The sequence below is a fragment of the Tachyglossus aculeatus genome, chromosome 4 (assembly GCF_015852505.1).
Source record: "Tachyglossus aculeatus isolate mTacAcu1 chromosome 4, mTacAcu1.pri, whole genome shotgun sequence".
In the NCBI taxonomy this organism is placed as follows: Eukaryota; Metazoa; Chordata; class Mammalia; order Monotremata; family Tachyglossidae; genus Tachyglossus; species Tachyglossus aculeatus.
In genome coordinates, this window is record NC_052069.1 from 100,790,569 (window position 1) to 100,796,912 (window position 6,344).

Here is a 6,344-nt window from a genome sequence, read left to right on the forward strand (position 1 = left end):
ACAAGAAGATGGGAATTAGTTTGTAAATTCCTCTTAGATGAGATTGCTGTTTAGGAGACATTTTAGGGTGCAGCTTGGTGAACCTGAGGGGAGAAGTATTTCCACATGGGGAGAAAGGCATGAGCAATGGAGCCACAGGAGGCTAGCTTGGGAGGAGCAGAAGGTGAGCTGAAGAGGTGGTTTGGTAGGAAGAAGATAGCTGGAGGAAAGTCTTAAAGCCAGTGGAGAGAAATGGGTAGCATTAGAGGATTTTGAGGAAAGGATATAACAGTCTGAATAGGGGAGAAGCTAGAGGCAGGACACCAGTAAGCAGACCATTGCATTTAGCCAGCCAGGAGAAGATGAGTGGAAACTGGCACAGTGGAGAGGAAGGAGTGTATCTGTGAAACATTTTATTCCTCTCTGACTCTTGGTCTACTGCAAGAAACTCTGCTGAGGTGCAGAGAAGGGAGGAGACAACTTGTCTCTGGAGAAGTGAAGGGAGTCTCTTTTCCCCAAATAGACCTTCTCCTCCTGCCTGAGGCCAGGCCCACTCGGGTCTCATGTCCAGTTCCAACCTCCCCACTGGAGAACACTGAGTCGGGCTGTTGCCAAGCCAGACTGGCCTTGAAATCAATAATCTCTTCAATAAGACCTTCTAGCCCTTCCCATGTTGTGTCTTCCATAAAGATTTTACATGTACAGAAAGTTCAGAAGTGGGTGTAAAAAATGTTAGGAAAAAGGTGAAGATGCGTAGGTAAATTACAGACCTGCCGCTGTTTGTGGTGCCTTGGGAGAGTGAGAGTGATATTGATGAGTTTTTATCGATTTCCCATCATTCCCCATGTGGACGTTTTCTGGTCTATTATACCACAGTGGTGTCATATTCCCACCGCAGCTCTAAAGCAGAAATACGACCAGGCCGACCTTGACAGTATGGAGATCGGGAAATTCTCTTAATGATCCTTCCCCTAGATTTTACAAGCCACCTTTGGAAAGTAGCTGGGGCTGACTATGCCAATTTCCTGAGAAGATTTTATTTTGGGGTCAGTGAGGGGCAGGCTCACCACAGTTCAGTAAGCCACCCCCTCTGCCCTGTCCCAATCACCCCAGAAAGAATGGGGAGGGGAAGGATATGTGACCTACAGCCTGTCTGCAGATGCCCTGTCAGTGAGGGTCGGATGCGAGCTGAAATCAGGGAGTGGGGAGGGAGGACTAGTCCCAGCTGGGGTGAAGAGGGGACATCCTTTAGACTGACCAGCTCCCTGGTGTGACCCAAAGAGGCAGTCAAGATGCTTGGTATTGTCCTTCAAGGGCACAGAGTCCCGGGCCCATCCCCGATCTCTGGCCCCCCACCCTCTGCCTGAGCTCAGAACTTCCCAAGCTCCGGTAGGTTTTTCGCCTCCCCCAAAATTAATTTACTTCCAAAAAACGGAAATAAAAAAACCCCTCATTTTTCAAAGGAATCCTGTGGAGCTAGATATATGTGCCCCTTCAAACTGCTGGGGAGATTTTAGCATTTTTATCTTTCTCCACTTGATTTGCATAGCCCAGAGGAGTGCCATTTGTGCTGTGCTGACTGCCAGGGGAAGAACAGGCTGGAAATCATGCCAGGGTCAAGCCGACAGGCAGGCGGCAGATGGGCAGCCCCCTCCCTGCAGGGTCTGACTGAGGGGAAGCTGCTGGGTGGGGGAGACCCCTCAGGCCCTGGCAGAGGAGCCCGGAAGCACAAACTCACCGGAGCTTTCCCCGACACGCTGTTGTCACTGACCTATCTTCCAGCTCAGGCAGGTCCTCTTGGGGACAAATGTGGCATGGGGTGACTTTGGACCTTTGGGGCAAAAAGTAGCCCTCGAGCTTAAAAGTCAATGTTTCCTGACTTCGAGAAAGTGGTCTTTCTTTCCCTTGGGAGGGGCACAGGCCCAGCGCTGGAGACCAGCCCCCACACAGGAGACCTCCCCTTGGGGATCCTCCTCCTTACTCTCCCCATACTCCTTCCCCCTCCCCAGCCCAGGCCCCGTGCCAAGTGAATCCCCAAGGGCCTCGCTGATAGCGCAGACAAAACAACAGGTTATTTCTGTCTTTGCTCCTTGCTAATGAGAATTATTGGCGGTCCCCTGGGACGTCGGGTGTTGGAGCCTGCTTTCTGGTACTGCATCTGTGTCATCCATCCGCCCGCCTGCCCGCCCAACCACCTGTTTGCCCTCCTGCTAGCAGGAGCCCCAGACAGTCCCTGGTGCCAGGCTGCCCAAAGGCAGGGAACACCTATGAACACAATGCCCTCCTAATTCTCCCTCAGTCCAGCCCCAACCCTAGGATTCAGGCCACCTAACCACTGGCTCACTCCCACTGTTACTAGCTTGCTTCCTCATTAAGATCTGATTATGAGGGACCAAACAGGCTGGCCGCAGATTGATTCCTTAATCGCTATGGATTGGTTGATTTATTGACAGGACTTGAAAGAAGGAAACAGGCCAATTTCAACTTGGCTGACCCCACTTAGACCGAAGATCAGATTTTTCAGCTGCTCCTTCCCCTCCTGTCCTCTGCCCGGCAATCGACCTCACCTGGCTAACTTGAAGGGCCCTAATAATAATAATGATAATTAATGGTATTTGTTAAGCACTTACTATGTGCCAGACACTGTACTAAGCACTGGAGTGGATATAAACAAATCAGGTTGGACACAGTCCCTTGTCCCATGTGGGGCTCACAGTCTCAATCCCCATTTTAAAGATGACGCAACTGAGGCACTTCGGAGTTAGGGATTTGCCCAAGTTCACACAGCAGACAGGATTAGAACCCATGACCTTCTGACTCCCAGATCTATGCTTTATCCACTATGCCATACTGCTTCTCTGTGCCCCACAGGACTGGATGAGTGACATCTTCAGAAACACACCTGTGGATGCACCACTGCAGCAGGAGGCACAAATATTGATTTCTTGCACTTGCTAGTAATCATCACTGTGGGATTTTGAAGGGCTTTCTATGTCTAAGCACTGTGCTAAACCCGGGGGTTGAAATAATACAATCAGACCATACACTCCCCCTGACCCACAGAGGGGCCACATAGTGTCCAAGGGAGAGGGAGAACAAGTATTTAATCCCCATTCATTTCTCTGGGGCCACATAGTGACTTCCCCCAAATCACATAACAGGCAAGTAGCAGAGCTGAGATTAGAACCCATGTCTCCTGACTCTCAGTCCTGAGTCCTTTACCCTAAGCTAATGCTACTTCTATGTGGGCCATCAAGCCAAAAAATATACAGACAGTTCTAAACCTCCACTTCTTTTCCTCTAATTATGTGCCTTTTTACCATTCTAAAAATATTTATATTTGCCATACTGCTTCTCTGTGGACCATCAACCCCCTAAAATGACACAATTCTAAACCTCCACTCCTATCTCCAATTATGAGTCTTTTCACCATTCCAAAAATATTCATATTTACCAACAAGCAGCACTTGGGAAGGGGCTGTTGTAAGTCTGCACACAGATTCTTCAGGTCTCCTCAGCAAGATGTGACTGAAGAAACTCAGCCATAAGCACAGGGGCCGGGCTGACCAATGACTCACCTGAGCTACATTTGCTTACATTCCCAGCTGGGGGGTTCATTTCTCCTTGGTGACCGGTGAAATGGACTTTCACTACTTCAAAAATAGAAGGGATAGGTGGGGAAGGATCTAGCTGAGCTCTATGAAGCCAGGGAGTGTGTAACTTCCTGCTGTTATACTTTCCCAAGTGCTTTGCACTCAGCTGGTGCTCAACAAATTCCACTGATGAATTGATTGATCAAACATTTAGAGTACACTTACCAGAACACAGGAACATGTATACAAGTTATAACTTTTTTAAAAATGGCATTTGTTTAATGTTTGAGATACACCAAACACTGTACTAAGCACTGGGGTAGATACAAGCTCTCTCCTCAAATCCTCCAGACAATAACTCTTCCCCTCTGCAAAGTCTTAGTGAAGGTACATCTCCACTAAGAGGCCTTCCCAGATTAAACCCCACTTTTCCTCATCTCCCACTCCCTTCTGCATCATCCTGACTTGCTTCTTTTGCCCTTCCCCCATCTCCCAGCCCCACAGAACTTATGTATATATCTCTAATTAATTTTATTTATTTGTATTGCTGTCTGTTTATTTGTATTGATGTCTGTCTCCCCCCGCCCCCTACCTCTATACTGTGAGCTCGTTGTGGGCAGGGATTGTCACTGTTTATTGTTGTATTGTATTTTCCCAAGTGCTTAGTACAGTGATCTGTACACAGTAAGTGCTTAGTAAATACAGTTGAATGAATGAATAATCAGGTTCGACACAGTCTCGGTCCCACATGCAGCACATAGTCTTAATCCCCATTTTACAGGTGAGATAACTGAGGCACAAAGAAGTTAAGTGAGTTGCCCAAGGTCTCACAGCAGACAAGTGGAAGAACCAGGATTAGAACCCAGGTTATTCTGAGTCCCAGGCCCGTGCTTTTCCCACTAGGCCAGGCTGCATCTCAGCAGTGTGGTTAGAAGGCAAACCATTTCCCGGGCAGTCATCAAGACATGGGGTATGACTAGTCAATGTCACCAAGACCATATGATAGATGAAAATGGCTCCATAATTAAAATTACTTGCAGCAAACCAAGCAGTGCAAAGATCACACCTTTGTAGTACTTCATGATACTGACAGATCCTGACATTATTCTGTCTCATGACATGCAATTCAAGTCAAGGCGCATGTGAGCAATAAGTGATGGATGCTAAAGCCAAAGAGATTCAGGGATGATTATTATTAATAATAAGAACGATTTTGGTATTTGTTAAGCATGCTATGTGCTAGGCACTGTCCTAAGCACTGGAGTAGATACAGGGTAATCAGGTTGGACACAGTCCATGTCCCACATGGGACTCATAGTCTTAATCCTCAATTTACAGATGAGATAATTGAGTCATAGAAGAGTGAAGTGACTTGCCCAAGGCCACAGAGGAGACATGGAGGATCTGGGATTAGAACCCACTAGGCCAAGCTGCTTCCAAGTCTATGCAAGAATCCCACCAAACCAAGGAACCTAAACATCAATCAATCAATTGTATTTATTAAGTGCTTACTGTGTTCAGAGCACTGTATTAAGCCCTTGGGAGAGTATAATATAACAGAGCTGATAGACATATTCCCTGCCCAAAATGTGCTTACAGTCTAGAGGGCTTATAGTCTAAGCTTACAGTCTTACATCATTAAAAATCCTTTAAGGTCCTATATACACTATCCCCGCATGGCTGAAGAATGAAGAGGGCTTTCCCCAAATCACAGATGAGGAGGGGACCCTGTGGAAATGTGAAAATGTCAACAAGGACATTTTCAACAGCTCTTTGAACCTAGCTGCTACAATTAAAGATGAGGGATCATGGAAGCACAGATAACTTACCAACAAAGGAAGTCATGGTCTTCTTTCCAACCACTGGGGGATGTCACCCTACAGTTAGAACCATGAAAAAATTGTTTTCTCCTAAGCGCTTAGTACAGTACCCTGCATACAGTCGGTATTCAATAAACATTATTGATGATGAAAATAGTAAAATTTCTCAAGCAGTTTCAGCAGCATTGCTTATGTGTCCTTCATAACATCAAATTGGATCACAAACCTTGAAGTTCTGGAACAGAGTCGGTCTCTCTGCTCACCTTATCTCAGCTTCACAGGGTAGATCAGAGGAGGAGAAAGTACGACGGGAGGGTGACTAAACCAGCTACTGAATAATGACCTGAAAAGGGGCATCTGAAAGCGGAGGGCTCAGAGGGAATGTGGTAAGGGAGCTGTGAGGCCTACCCAAAGCTCCTGCGGCATCAGAGGGAAGTGTTGGGATGCACCAAGGCCAGAGAGACCAGATTGACGGGCTTACTCAAGAAAGGAATAGCAGTTTTCCTGCAGAAGCTTCCAGGGAGTCTAAGAGGACGGGTGGGAGAAGTCAGAAGGAGCTGGGTTCTAATCCCAGCTCTGCCATTTGTCTATTGCATGACCTTGGGCAAGTCGCTTTATTTCTCTGTGCCTCAGTTACTTCACCTGTAAAATGGGGGTTAAGCCTGTGAGCCCCATGTGGGACATGATTAACTTGTATCTACCCCAGTGCTTAGTACAGTGGCTCGAACATAATAAGTGCTCAACAAATACCATTCAAAAAAAAAAAAAAGAAGAGACCCAAGCTCCACATCTGCAAGTGCTGTAGCCCAGCTGGAGGTCACCTCCAAGTGGGTGTGCAATGAAGTCAGAATAGTCAACCCCATACTGACCTTTTCAGCCACATCTCTTCAGTCATACAGGAAATAGCATGGCCTAGTGGAAAGAGCCCACATCTGGGAGTCAGAGGAACTGG